Raw genomic sequence first — 15,922 nt, forward strand, 5'->3', positions numbered from 1 at the left:
ATATCCATCAGATAATGAATTTTTGGATGGGTGTTTATGTATTTTTTTGTAAGTGGACTTGGCCAATTGTTATTATATATATATATTTATTGTATCATATAACTGGGTTGGAGAATGTGATCTTTGTTACATATTTTTCAACCATGTAAAGCATGACCATTAATATAAATCCAAATTTGTTTTTTCCTAATGAATCCAATATAATTATGTCCAAGTGAACTAGAAACGTCACACACACAAATTTGTGAAATGATTGTTTAAATTAAAAAATATTGAAATTTATGATCCAAAAGTAAACCCTAAACCCTAGAAACTCTTAATAATACATGTGTACTTAAAAAAAATAAAAAACAATAAAACCAAGTGCAATATATATTTTTTGTGCCAACCATGTAACATGATAGTAATAGGGTCATTATCGCATAATTACATTTTAGGGATATATATTGGTTGTTCTGAATGTCTTCCAGCAAATTTCAACGTTGAAAAACGACTGAGGACCAGGAAAATAGCAAATGTGGACGATCGAGTACTATTATGAAAATTAGCTAGGGTTTTGATACGAGTGCATCATGTTTTGGCAATGTGGGTGCATTGTCAACAAAATCTGCAAAATAGTTAAAAAAAAAAAAATCCTTGTAAAAGTTCGTAAAAATCAACTTAAACTAGTACAAAAATACTTTAGATAGCTAACTAATCTTTGATTACTTTATCAATTTAGGACCACATATTGGGGTATATAACATGAAATTCACTATTTTCAATTAGGGAAAGTATCAAAATAAAGACAAAAAACATGCATTTCATGACATGTATCAAAGTTACAATTATTGAATGAAAAAGCTCTATATAAAAATAATCACTATAAAAACAAATTATTTATGTAAAGAAAACTGCTCTGATATATGAACTAAACTCAGTACCCTAAACACTCTAAACACAAACATTATAAAAACAGTTTGTTTCCTTCCCTCTCCCATTTTCGTTTCCCAATTAAATTTTATTTCCCACCATCCTGAATTATCAATTTTTTTCTTCCATTCAATTTAATTTTTGGTTTGGACTTTAATTTATCCATAATGTTTGGATGCTAGATTTGAGAGATTTGAAGTTTTAGATACTGTCTAGCAGTGCTAAGGTTTGTCCTAGTTATTTCGGTAAGTTTTTGTGGGATTTTCTTGTAGTTGTTGAAAATCTATTGAGAGTTTGGTAAAAGTTTTGAATTAACCATAATGCGTTGATGCTAGATTTGAATTTTGCAGACTTTTAAAATATCGTACAATAGGATTAAAGGTCTTTTGGTGAATTTTTGGGGAGTATTAAGGCTCCAAAACCATTTTTGGATCATTGTATTCACTTGTAGTCTTGAAGATTTGGGATTGCTAACTTTAGTTGTGGTTTTTGTGCTAGGTTGGGATCTTCGCGTGAGGATTGGAATCGATTTTGGGGCAAAACACTTATTAGGTAAGTAGTTTTTCTCTGTTTTTAACTTGTGCCCTTTCGGAGCTTCTTCAATTGTCAATTTCTCATTGAGTATCATTTTGTTAAACTAAATACAAAGTTTCAGAACACGTTTTTTCTTAGTTCCATTCCAAGTATGAACTGGGATTGTATAACAATGCTAATTTCTTCAACCTCTTCAACACTTTGAATTAGCTTGCCTATTCCATATGGCTCATTAGCTTAACCTATTATTATCCGAAGTTAATTTGAATTTAAATTGATTGATTTCTTACATTGTTTTTCTATAAGCACTACATATATTACTTTATATTCACACTTTGTGATTGTGTCTTGGACTGGATGGGTTTTAGTTCTTTATGGGGCGTATAAGTTCTTCACTGAAGGCAAGAAGGAAGAAGTATGGCTTTTTTAGAACTTTATTGAACAGAAATATGGTTAATATGATTAGTTTTAATGTGAAGTTTTTGTAGGGCTTTTTTCTATACTACTAGTGTGTTAATGCTCTCTCCAAAGTTTGCCTTCGATTGCTTCAGCTTTGCCTTCTCTTATTTGGTAAAGGTGAGAAAATTGTATATTGGTTGTTTTGTGTTACCATTAACATGTTGCTCTCAAAATCCTCACTTCTTGTGTGTTTCGGGTTTGGTGTTTTGGGTTTGGTCAATCAAACAACCGTTAAAATTCAACACGGAGGCAAAGATCAATCCATTTTGCTTACAACAACTAAGAGCAAGAAATAGAACAAACCTTCTTCTTTGCTTCAATCTTAGATGAAGAAAGAGTTTTGTAGGATGAAAAAAGTTGCAACAAACCAGGTATTTTAAGGTTCAGCCGTTATGTATGTATTTTTTTCTCATTGAAACAACACAGTGTTATGATCTTATCCCTAGGCGTGATGACATAACATCAAGATTACTCATTGTTATTCCATATCATTATATGTTGCCCCAGATAAGTATGATACTCTCGTTTGCAGTCACAAACTACTCAAAATTAATGGTTAAGTACACTTCAAGACTCAGGGAAGGTTGTATGCTTCAAGCTTCAAAACTCTTCAATCGTTTACCTGAAGGTAGCTCAATCTTGTAGACGAAGCTCCAAAGAACTAGATGATAGTTCAATTATGTAAACGATAGTAAGAATCACTAGACGATTGTGTAGACGATAGTTGTGAAGAACTAAACGGTCATATAGACGATATTTGTGAAGAATTAAACGATCGTATAGACGACAGCTGAGGAACTAGATGATCGTATAGACGATGTGATGCAGAGCTCAACGATTGTGTACACGATACTTAAGTAAATGCTAGATGTTTGTAGAGAAAGAAAGAAAAAACACAAGTATTTAAGTGGTTCGACTAAAGGCCTATGTTCACTGTGCAAATCGGGAGGGTCTATTTTATTACTTCTTCTTCAAAGTTATTATAGAATGAATGCCTTGCTCTCTCTATCGTTATTATCACATTCGTTTTCTTTTTATACAGACGCTCAATGTCAACGAAAAAGCTCAGGTGGTTACAACAAACATAACAGAAAGAAAACGACAACATTCAACTACCTGCAACTCCATTTATTGTCTTCAGTTCTTTCTGTAACAATCTCCACCTTTGTAAGCATTCAGAGTACCTTTCCCTCTTTGCTTGTTGAGCTGAATTGAGCTAACCTTTTTCAGGTAACTTGAACCCGAGGAGGTCCAAGCATCGACCAAGCTTGCTTAGTGGAACTATTTTGGTCAGTATATCAGCAACATTATCTGAGGTATGTATCTTTACTACCTCAATATCCCCTTTCTCAATCTCCTGTTTGATAAAATGGTACTTGATGTCAATGTACTTGGTTCTACTGTGAAACTGTTGGTTTTTAGATAGGTAGATTGTGCTCTGGTTGCCACAATATATTCTCACATTTGTTTGTGTAATGCCGAAATCGTTTAATAAACTTTGCAGCCACAAACCTTCTTTCACAACCTTAAACAGTGCTATAAACTCAACCTCTATTGTAAAAAGAGCCACAATAGACTGCAAACTAGCCTTCCAACTTATCAGATTGTTTCCCCATAGGAAAAATAATCAGATAGTGAGTGCCTCCTTTCCAAATCCCCTGCATAATCAGCATCCACATAGCCATACATTTCATCATTGGAAGGCTCATTCTATCTATAAAAGATCTTTGCTTCCTTTGATGAATAGAGATACCTCAGTATCCATTTGTCTGCTTCCCAATGTCGTTTACCAAGATTTGCCATGTACCTACTGACCAAACTTGTAGCATAGGACAGATCTAGTCTGGTTGAAGTCATTAGGTACATAAAAGATCCCACTACTTGGGAATAGGAACAACCTTCATATGGTTTATGTGATCTTCATTTGTGCTTTTAGGACTGTTTGCATTTGAGAGCTTAAAATGAGGAGCAAGTGGAATGCCAACTGATTTAACATCTTCCATTTTGAACCTCTACAGTATTTTTCCACAATATTCTGAATGATTCACATACAATCTGTCATGTCGTCTATCTCTTTCAATCTCAATGCCTAGAATCCTTCTAGATTCCTTTAGGTCTTTTATGTCAAACTCTTTCTTTAGGAGCATCTTGACTTGCCCTAACTCTTCTTTGGAACTTCTGGTCAGCAGCATATCATCTACATAATGGAGTAGATAAATTGGTTCCTTGAAGCTTTTAGAGTTTGTATAGACACACCAATCATAGGAACTTCTCTTGATCCCATTTTGGAGATTACTTCATCAAATCTCTCATACCAACACCTAGGTGACTGTTTGAGCCCATAGATAGACTTGTTTAGTAAACATACCAAGTCTTCTCCTTTCTTCACATATCCTTGAGGTTGCTTTATGTAAATAGTCTCATTCAATAATCTATGTTAAAAGGCTGTCTTCACATCCAATTGGTCTAACTCCAAGTCCTTTTGAACAACTAAGGAGAGGAGTAGCTTAATGGATGTATGTTTCACCATTGGACAGAAGACCTCAGTGTAATCAATCCCTTCCTTTTGTGTGAACCTTTAGCAACTAGTCTTGCCTTGAATCTAGACTTTTGAACCCTTGGAATTTCCTCTTTGAACTTGTAAATCCACTTACATGAAATAGGTTTGTACTCTTTAGGCAAAGGTACTAGTTTTCAGGTATCATTTTGGTTGAGGAACTTCATTTCATCATTCATTAGCTCAATCCACTGTCTAGCATCAGGGCTGTTAGTTGCTTCCTCAAAACTGGTGGGTTCATTGTTGCTTAATGAAATGGCAACACTTAAAGCAACACTAGCAAAATCAGATTCTTGATATCTTGAAGGAGGTACAATGGTTCTTCTAGTTCTATCTCTTGCTAAGGAATAATTCTATAAATCTCCATGTGTCTCTACTTGTTCACTTGACATAAGTTCATTAGTCTCAGTAGTGTCATCACCTTCAACATCTAGATTTTGAGAACTCCTCGATCATTTTGAGGCTCCACCTCAAACCTTGTGCTACTAGTCTTTAACATAGATGTTGATGGTTGCTCGGACATCATAAACATTTCATTTTCTTTGAACACAACAACTCTACTATTAACACATCTCTTCTCAACAGGATGTCATAGTCTATAACCCTTCACTCCCGGTGTAAAGCCTAAAAACATTCATTTGACAGCCCTAGGTTTCAACTTACCTTGGCTTTGATGCACATAGCCTATACATCCAAACACCTTCAAGTGTTTCAGCTTGGAAGGCTGTCCTGTCCACCTTTCTTTTGGAGTTTTCAGCTCAATTGACTAATGTGGGCACCTATTTAGAGTGTAAATCGTGTAAGAAACAACTTCGGCCCAATATTTCTTAGGCAAAAGAGCATTGGATAGAAAGTAAACACAACTCTTCCTTGAGTAATCATCAATAAAGGAAAGAAAGTACCTTGCTCCACTTAGATATGAAGAGTGAGCTGGCCCCCATAAGTCAGAATGCACATATTCAAGTATCTCCTTGGAGGTGTGTTGTCCTTTAGGGAAGCCTTGCCTTGTTACCTTGCCATGTATGCAATGTTCACAAAATTTCAAGCTGTCTCCAACACTTTTAGAAAGAATTCCCTATTTTGAGAGAACTTGCAACCCTCTGGTGACGTAAATTTGTGAATGCAATTATGCGATGCATATCTTAGGTTATACATTGGTTCTCATGTGTCGGTGGTCATGTGTTGGGATGGAATGTATGCGTTGATCTCTTATGCAACGACCATGCGATCCTGTCACAAGTTTTCTTGCGCTCTCGCCAAGTATAACGAGAACACAAGTTTCTCGGGTGATCCAAGGTCGAACTTAGGGACTTGTAGCTAAATGTATGCGGTGATATGTTTGCAGCGAATAAATAAAAGAATGATGAGGGTGATAAGCTATGAACTACTCCTACTCCTAACTAACAGATTAAGCGGTGAAGTATGATTGAGAGGTAGAGGTACGAGAACTGTTAACGTGTAGTAAATGCATGGAAAAATAGATGAAAAGGTAAGGATGTCTTCACTGCAACACTAAGCTTGACCGCAAGGGCAACCCTAACCAACACAAGCTATGCGATCATTCTATACACACTTGACGTAGATGCATGCGATGTATATGCGATAGGGTCGAGAAGCCTATTTCTAAGCCTCTATATGACCGCATACCACCATATCCTACTTAAAGGGTGCATACGCTGTGTAGTAGCAAATGAAGTTTATTCCTAAGTTCCCCATTCTTGCTTATGCGATCTAATCCGCTCTTTCGAGTCTTAGATTTGGTTTTTAGACTACTCTCCCAAGTCTGCCTAAATGATGAATGATGCGCTCATAAGACAAGGTAATCGCATAAACCTGGCTGACGTAAGATTATTCCTATCTCTAGTAAACACTTGCTTACATTGCTTAATGCAACCAACCACTTACCCTCCCGGGCAGTTAGTTGCTACTGATTATACTCATAGACTAGCATTGCGTCCATTTATAGACAAGCGTTGCTACAACTTCACACTAAGCAAATAAGTTTTTCCCACAACACTCGCACAACACACACCTCCCGATGGTTTGCTACATACTTCATATCTCTATGCCGCATGATTACGTATGCAATACTCTAGCAATCTTACTCAGTGATGCAATAAAAAAAAAGGATACTAAGCAAATGAAGATGGAGATGGAATAGAAGAAAATATAGAAATGCATTGATCACAAAATGTATTAATTCCTTAAGCCAAAATGTAACACGGTACAAAGAAAGAAGAGAAATGGAGGGCCAACTGGGAGCAATGTCTTGTTTCCAGCAGATGTATGTCAAGGCTACCAGTGGTGCCATGGATGAGCGGTGGAGTAGACTCTTCGAGCTCTATCTTCGGCAAAGGCTTCGGTCGTCACTCGGAATGATTGAAGGGGATGAAGAACTCTCAAGCTATCTTCTCACGCTTTGGTTTGGATCATAAAGATCCGCCCTGAGGTAGGGAGCCTCAGGCAAAAAACCTTAGATGACTTGAAATTCTTCTCAACGCCTTCTATTTATAGAGCTTGATCGCCGACAACAGTTATGGACCTGCTCTAAATCTGACACTCGCGGCGCGATGGTCCTTTTCTGAATCTCTGCTGCTAACGGCGTAGTAGGTGAAATGTCAACATCATCTTTTGATACTCCCGAGGTATGCGTTCATGTTGCATTCTATCAACCTTGTGGTCATCCTTCTATTATGGTTATTATTCTGTAGCCGCAATCTCTCTGCGATGACCGCATTCACTTGACGGCCGAAACTTCTATGCAATGGACGCATGCGGTTAATGGCCGCAACATCCATGCATCGAACGTATGCGTTCTCCTTTGCGATGGAGAGATTCCCACATGCGGTCGTCTTTGCGATAGCCTGGCTTCCGCGCATGTGATCCTTTATGCGGTTTCTACAAAAATAAACAATTGAACGCATAATAACGCATAAAAGTAGGTTAACCGAGATTCTTAATGCCGATTGACGCAAACTCATTTTCTCATGAATTCCTAACATAATCGCCACATATTCTACTTAACAACCTTCATAATTCTAAATAAAAGACCGCCCGTCATCACACCCCCAAATTTAGAATCATGCTTGTCCTCAAGCATGCCTTATACTCAAGAAATTAACAATTCACCCCCAGGCTTTCCTTTGCGATGACCAGCCTCCCAAAATATAATTTACTCCTACCTCTAACCATAGTAGCAACGCTCTCCTCTACTTTGGCTGCTTCTTCAAAAAGATTTTTTCTAAGCTTAAATTTAGCAAGCCTCTGCTAAAAAACTTTTTATTCATTCCCCGCAATTTTTCATTTAGCTTTTAAGAATGCATTCGTTGAGACAATTCAAAGCTTTGCGATTTCTTATTCAAATGCGGCGTTTAACCTAGTTACGCCCTTCGTTTTAGCTTGCTCCTACGTGTGTCATGCAGACAGCCAACTTCGGTTACGTGCCATATTCAACTCAACTCTTGTCTTGCTTGATTTGGCTTGCGCCAGACAGAGGAGTTGCACTTATGCATTGATCCTGTAGACTTACTTTCGTTTTGGCTTGCCCCCATGTGTGTCATGCGGACATGTAACTATGGGTAAGTGCCTTTCATAACTTAACTCTTATCAGCATGGGTTTCCTCATTGCGCTGGAAGTCGAGTTGTTATGCCCAATTTTTTTTTTATTAAATAGCATCAAAATGTAGTGAACGCAATTCTTCGGGATCGCTGCCACCCCCAAACTTAGAGGTTGGCAGTGCTCTCACCGCAAAGCTAAAGAAAAACTCAACAGGAATGCGGTAACAAATGTTTGAACAGATGTTTACACATAATAAAAATTAGACTGTCAAATTTTGAAGAAGCTATTAAAAGTAAGGAGAGCCTTATGATACTTAGTTGGCAGATGTAGAGAATTATACGTACCATCATAGAGACATCACAAAGGAAAGAAATCAGACAAAGAGAATTTCAAAAGGATAATGCATAAAAGATAACAAGAAAAAAACCTTAAGTAGAACACACTTGCGACCATGCTTTGAAATTCATGCGGTCGAAGCCATGCATTGAATGATGGGGAGGATTCTTCCGTTGTACTGCGCACTAAGGAGAATTATTGTTACATCTACAAGGAGCAAATGCACCACAACTAAGGAAGCAGCCGCATATCCAAAATAACAATAAAAATAAAATAACTAGGAAAGCAAGGTAAAGATAGAGTAGAAGACGTCCCTAGAGAAATTGGAGTGATGTCACTACAAGGAGTCTTCCATGCAGGAGATTTCTCTCAACTACTTAGGTCAAGAGGCTCACCCTGACCATTAGAACTTCTGACAATTGTTGGGCGCATATTAGTCGTCATGCACTTATAACTACCTTATGCTCATGAGACTGATTGCCCTTCTATCTTGGGGTCAATACTGGCTTTCGGCGCATTGCCTACACTTCAATACTGTTTGCAACTTGGTCGCACAAGCTACAATACTCCCAAGGTAAAAAGGTTGCCTGCAAAAACATAAAACTCAACAAACTATTAGCTGCCAAGTCCCCAGCAACGACACCAAAAACTTGGTGGCATAAATTTGTGAACGTAATTATGCAATGCATATCTTAGGTTATGCGTTGGTTCTCATGCGTCGGTGGTCATGTGTTAGGATGAAATGTATGCATTGATCTCTTATGCAATGACCATGCAATCCTGTCACAAGTTTTCTTGCACTCTCGCCAAGTATAACGAGAACGCAAGTTTCTCGGGTGATCCGAGGTCGAACTCAGGGACTTGTAGTTAAATGTATGCGGTGATGTGTTTGCGGCGAATAAATAAAAGAATGATGAGGGTGATAAGCTATGAACTACTCCTACTTCTAACTAACAGATTAAGCGGTGAAGTATGATTGAGAGGTAGAGACACGACAACTATTAACGCGTAGTAAATGCATGGAAAAATAGATGAAAAGGTGAGGATATCTTCATTACAACACTAAGCTTGACCGCAAGGGCAACCTCAACAAACGCAAGCTATGTGATCATGCTATACACACTTGACGTAGATGCATGTGATGTATATGCGATAGTGTCGAGAAGCTTATTTCTAAGCCTCTATATGACCGCATACCACCATATCCTATTTAAAGGGTGCATACGCTGTGTAGTAGAAAACGGAGCTTATTCCTAAGTTTCCCATTCTTGCTTATGCGATCTAATCCGCTCTCTCGAGTCTTAGATTTGGTTTTTAGACTACTCTCCCAAGTCTGCCTAAATGATGAATGATGCGCTCATAAGACAAGGTAATCGCATAAACCTGGCTGACGTAAGATTATTCCTATCTCTAGTAAACACTTGCTTACATTGCTTAATGCAACCAACCATTTACCCTCCCGAGCAGTTAGTTGCTACTGATTATACTCATAGACTAGCATTGCGTCCGTTTATAGACAAGCGTTGCTACAACTTCACACTAAGCAAATAAGTTTTTCCCACAACACTCGCACAACACACACCTCCCGATGGTTTGCTACATACTTCATATCTCTATGCCACATGATTAAGTATACGATACTCTAGCAATCTTACTCAGTGATGCAATGAAAGTAAAGGATACTAAGTAAATGAAGATGGAGATGGAATCGAAGGAAATATAGAAATGCATTGATCACAAAATGTATTAATTCATTAAGCCAAAATGTAACACAATACAAAGAAAGAAAAGAAATGGAGGGCCAGTTAGGAGTAATGTCTTGCTTCCAGCAGATGTGTGTCAAGGCTGCGGTAGTGCCATGGATGAGTGGTGGAGTAGACTCTCTCGAGCTCTATCTCCGGCAAAGGCTTCGGTCGTCACTCGGAATGATTGAAGGGGATGAAGAACTCTCAAGCTATTTTCTCACGCTTTGGTTTGGATCAAAAGGATCCGCCCTGAGGTAGGGAGCCTCAGGCGAAAAACCTTAGATGATTTGAAATTCTTCTCAACGGCTTCTATTTATAGAGCTTGATCGCCGACAATAGTTATGGACCTGCTCTAAATCTGACACTCGCGGCGCGATGGTCCTTTTCTGAATCTCTGCTGCTAACGGCGTGGTAGGTGAAATGTCAACATCATCTTTTAATACTCCTAAGGTATGTGTTCATGTTGCATTCCACCAACCTTGCGGTCATCCTTCTATTATGATTATTATTCTTTAGCCGCAATTTCTCTGTGATGACCGCATTCGCTTGACTTCCGCAACTTCTATGCGATGGACGCACGTGGTTAATGGTTGCAACATCCATGCGTCGTACGTATGCGTTCGTCTCTTCGATGGGGAGATCCCCTCATGCGGTCGTCTTTGCGATAGCCTGGCTTCCACGCATGCGATCGCTTTCTACGGTTGCTATAAAAATAAACAATTGAACGCATAATAACGCATAAAAGTAGGTTAACCGAGATTCTTAATGTCGATTGATGCAAACTCATTTTCTCATGAATTCCTAACATAATCGCCATATATTCTACTTAACAACCTTCATAATTGTAAATAAAAGGCCTATAATGACGTGCATTCCTGCCCTTCATCACCCTCTCACACTAATATGAGATAGCCTCTTGTGCCATAGCTCATCTTCTGTATGTTCTTCATCATTTGCCATCAAGGCTGAATGTTCCATTTGCACATCTTTAATGACATACAAGCCATTAACTTTTGTTGCCACCAATACTACTTTTGAGTCTATAATTATTTCAAAAGTACCTCCAACTCCTCTGTTTTCATAGCCAATGGAGTCAAACATCCCTAATGATAGGAGATTCCTCTTCAATATAGGAACATGCCTCATATTCTTAATCAACTTTACTGAACCATCTTGCATCTTCAAGGAAACAGACCCTATTCCAACAGCCATGCAAGTATTATTATTTTCCATGTAGATCAGCCCTCCATCCCACTTCTTGTAGGTACAAAACTACCTTTTAGATGGTGTCATATGGACTGAACAACCAGAATTTATCACCCAGTCTTGAGTCTCCATAGAATTCTGCTCTCCACTATCTTCAGTTGCAACCAAGACATCTGAATACACAAGGGAATTTCCCCCCACAATAGCCTCAGTCTATTTTCCTCCCTTGTTTTGTTGTTTCAACTTCCTCTTCAAGGCATAACAGTCTTTCTTCATGTGTCCAAGCTTATGGCAAAAATGACACTTGATCTTAGACTTGTCACCACCATTCTGCTTGCCCTTCCTATTATTATTTGTTTTCCTCTTTGAAAACAAGCCTTCTCCTCCTTGCTGATCTTTCTTGCTCATTTGTAACTCTATTTCTTTGATTCTTATTGCTGAAATGATTGTTTCTGTAGTTATTCTTTCTCTACCGTACTTCATGGCTATCTTGACATCTTTAAATAATTCTGGTAGAGAATTAAGTAATATAAAAACCTCATTTTCTTCCCCAATATTATCTCCTATTTATCTAAATTCTGTTGACAATCTCTTGAACTTGTTCAAATTATCAGTAAGGGACTTTGCAACATCCATCTTGTATGTGAAAAATCTTTCCCTCAAGAAAGCTTTATTAGGCAAGTCTTTGTTGAGATGAATCACGTTCAATTTGTTCCAGAGGGCATAAACAATAGGCTGGGCAATAATCTGCCTTAAAACATTATATGTGACATTTTGAGACAATGGTTCCATAAGCATTCACCTCTATTGTCTCTTTCTCTGCATCGATGACTATTTTAGGGTATTTTGCAGGGTCTGTAATGGCCAAAAGTGCCTTCTGCTGTCCCAGAACTGCCTTGATCTTCGCTTTCCATAATTCAAAGTTTGTCTTTCCATCAAACTTCTCGATTTCATACCTGGTTGTAGCCATTTTTGAACTTCAAGATTGACTTATCTGATTCGAAGTATGCAAAAATTTGTATCTTGGATCTGTCTTGAATTGTTCTCTGATCTCTGATACCACTTGTTGTCTTAGATAAGTATGATACTCTTGTTTGCAGTCACAAACTACTCAGAATTAACAGTTAAGTACACTTCAAGACTCAGGGAAGGCTATATGCTTCGAGCTTCAAAACTCTTCAATCATTTACTTGAAGGCAGCTCAATCGTATAGACAAAGCTCCAAAGAACTAGACGATAGTTCAATTATGTAAGCGATAGTAAGAATCACTAGACAATCGTGTAGACGATAGTTGTGAAGAACTAAATGATCGTATAGACAACAACTATGGTACTAGACGATCGTATAGACGATGTGATGCGGAGCTAAACGATCGTGTACACGATACTTAAGTAAATGCTAGACGATCGTAGAGAAAGAAAGAAAGAACACAAGTATTTAAGTGGTTCGGCCAAAGGCCTACGTTTGTGCAAATTGAAAGGGTTTCTTTTATTACTTCTTCTTCAAATTTATTACAGAATAAATGCCTTGCTCTCTCTATCGTTCTTCTCACATTCGTTTTCTTTTTATACAGACACTCAATGTCAACGAAGAAGCTCTAGTAGTTATAACAAACATAACAGAAAGAAGACGACAACATTCAACTGCCTGCAACTTTATTTCTTGTCTTCGGTTCTTTCTGTAACACTATACTTCTATTTTTATATGTTAATTGTCATTTTTTGTTTATTGTATTTTTCTCTTGCTTATTGTCAGGTGTACTGTCAGTTTAACATCCAAGTATTAATTGGTAAGCAACAATGTGAGATGGGTTCGTTCTTTTTAGTACTATGTGTGTTGTTTCACAGGGGTAATATAATCCTTTTGATCTTTGTTGTATGATGTATTTATTCATTTAATTATTCATATAGTGCAAGACAGATTGTATTGGAATATTGAGTTCATTCAACACAAAGGAACTACGTATCTTTCTTTTTTGACCACTAACTTTGGTAACATGAGAAACAAGATCCTGTGTGTGGACATTTTATGAACCTCTTGCTCAAGTATGTAAGAAAATATTACTACTTACTACTTAAAACTATCAACATAATTTGATTTTTTCTATGTGCAAGAATCTCTTGAGTCATTTACTAATCAATTATTTCACTTAATTCGATTTCCTTGTACATAGTTCATTAGTCTTCCATAAGTTAATTTACTAACTAACCTTTCATGAGTTTGTTTCTCAATGAGTTTATGTTCATGAGTTTTGTTACTTTATTCTCATGTACTTAGTTTACGTATAGTTTTAAGTAAAATGTCTCCAATATTAACCGGACTTTTAACTCTTCCTTATTCAACTGTTAAAAACACTCCCCAATATAGCAAAGTTTCTTAAAAGTAAGTTTTTGTTCTTTTTTAATAGACCAATAAAAATTGTTTGTACCCCTATAATGGTTTGGGAATGGAAATCGTAGGTCTAACCTTAAATTGTTTTGTTTGTTTGTTGCATGTGTAATTGTACTTAAAGTTTTGTAAGTTTGGGATTGGTATATAGATAAAAGCACAATTATGTTTAAATTTTATATTAATGTTACCATTGGTATAGGAGCAAATGCATAATTATGTTTAATTTTGAGTTAAATTTTAATGTTAATATTTGTATAGGAGTAAAAGCAAAATTGAAGTGATGTTTACTTTTTAATTGTGGTTTTTGATATATTAAGAAAATGTATATTCTTTTTATAGGGAAAACCTCCAGAATTGGTAAAATTTTATTGGTATAAACTCAATTCGGCGTATCAAAGCAGTCCCTCATTCACACAATAAGGTCTTCATGAGTAGAAGTTGTACAAAAATAGTAAAATGGTGGTTCAAAATAAAAATATAGACCATGTTGGAACAATATAATGTGATTACTAACACAAACACTATAGACAATACATTAGCAAAACAAAAGTACATGGTACCTTCTTTGATTAACAAACAATCTTCGTCATATAATAATCTAGTCCATAAATTTCATTAAGCAATGAATTAAGTATGTACTTTCAAACTTATAACAATTTAGTCATGGGTGTATGTAACATTAATATAATTCCTATAATTTTAAACGAAAAAATATTTTTGACGTCAAAATTGGTAGATTGTATCACTTTTAACCCTAACTTTTAAATTTTATCACTTTAAAACTTCAAATGTAAACAAATGTAACAATTTACACTATCGGTAAAATTTCTGTTTCAATCACCACTATAAACAATTTCGACACCTAAAAGACACATGTTGCTCAATATTATAGGTATTTTTTGTTATTTTATTGAAAAAATATTAAAAATAAGTAAATCATTTTTTTTATTGCGCGACCACCATCGGGAAAACCACGAACTCGGCTCCTGAAAATTCCCAAACAAAAACAAACTCTTTTGTTTCCTCTTGCCTTCGATGTCGTTACCAATGATGACAAGTGTATGGAAGTTCTAGGCGACGACTTCGTTGAAGGTGGTGGTGGCAACTATGGTTTAAAATTTTGATGAAAATCTCGAAATTTCGAGATTTCAATTTGAAGGCCTCAAAATTTTGTCAGGGAGGATTTTGTTTTCCCCCATTTCGAGAAAATTTCGACAAACTTCGAAATTTCAAGAAAAATTCAATTTTTTTTAGTAATTAGCTACATTAGCTTAGTTAAGTTTTTTTCGATTTTATGGTCCAATTACATATCAATTGTATAGTTTCACACACCATTGTTATTTCCAATGAATGATGAAAATATCGCGACATTTCGCTGAAATATCCATAAAATCGAGTAAACGACTGAGATATTGGGGGTAACATCATTTTTCTCAAAAATCCACAATGATATGAGAGAAATATTTTTAATTTCTATCAGAATTATCAAGATTTTGGATTAGACGCCCCAAGGTCATTTTTTTATATTAGACATGTAAATTTTATAATAAACAATTTATAATTATTTTAGAAGCAAATATTTTGTCTCCTTTAATTTTGTAACTAATTACCAATATTTGATATTGTTTTGTGATTATTTTTCTTTTTTTTTTTTTCTAAATTTCCGCTCTCGTATAAACATTTACACATACATTTACAAAATACATCTAAAAGTCATCTTACTTTATAAAAATAATAATTAAAAATGGTCAATTAATAGTCTAATTAAGTCACAATAATTAAATTTTCATTAACTAATTATAAGGACTATTTTCAAATATAGGAAAATGAATCAAAATATTTACAAATATAACAAAATATCACAGTTTATCTGCGATAGACCGCGATAGATAACGATGTTGGAGTTTATGTCCTAAATATCATGTATCTTGTGGTTTGTAAAGACAAATTATATATCTAATAAAATGAGAGGTATTTTATTGACGTTTAAACTGTATTAATTAAATCCAATAAACTAAGATCTAAGGTTATTCTGATGTTACTTAAACATGCATGTGGAGACATACAAGTGGATCATGTTTAAATGATAACCTAAATGGTATAAAATATATGGATAAGACTGGGTACCTTATCTTAGTGACACTACGAATATGACCCGCTTTCTAGATGTTACAATTATTGTAAAGTGCTACAAATGATCTGATCGTGATTATTCTCTACAT

At 36.1% G+C, this 15,922-nt stretch overlaps 1 long non-coding RNA gene across 4 annotated transcripts; it reads left to right on the forward strand.

Moving 5' to 3' along the window:
* The first annotated feature begins 873 nt into the window (after window positions 1-873).
* On the forward strand, window positions 874-13,280 carry LOC120080565 (uncharacterized). 4 transcript variants are annotated; one of them, XR_016530269.1, is made up of 9 exons: window positions 874-957; window positions 1,095-1,157; window positions 1,411-1,464; window positions 1,935-2,276; window positions 2,438-2,533; window positions 2,948-3,054; window positions 3,136-3,221; window positions 12,883-12,980; window positions 13,065-13,280. It is a non-coding gene; the product is annotated as an uncharacterized LOC120080565 (long non-coding RNA). The 4 variants fall into 4 exon arrangements; XR_016530267.1 differs by having other exon boundaries at window positions 877-957; window positions 2,413-2,533; XR_016530268.1 differs by having other exon boundaries at window positions 897-957; window positions 1,095-1,138; window positions 2,413-2,533.
* Window positions 13,281-15,922: the final 2,642 nt, after the last annotated feature.

This window comes from Benincasa hispida, chromosome 6 (genome assembly GCF_027475165.1).
Source record: "Benincasa hispida cultivar pf3 chromosome 6, pf3_genome.v1.1, whole genome shotgun sequence".
Taxonomy (NCBI): domain Eukaryota; kingdom Viridiplantae; phylum Streptophyta; class Magnoliopsida; order Cucurbitales; family Cucurbitaceae; genus Benincasa; species Benincasa hispida.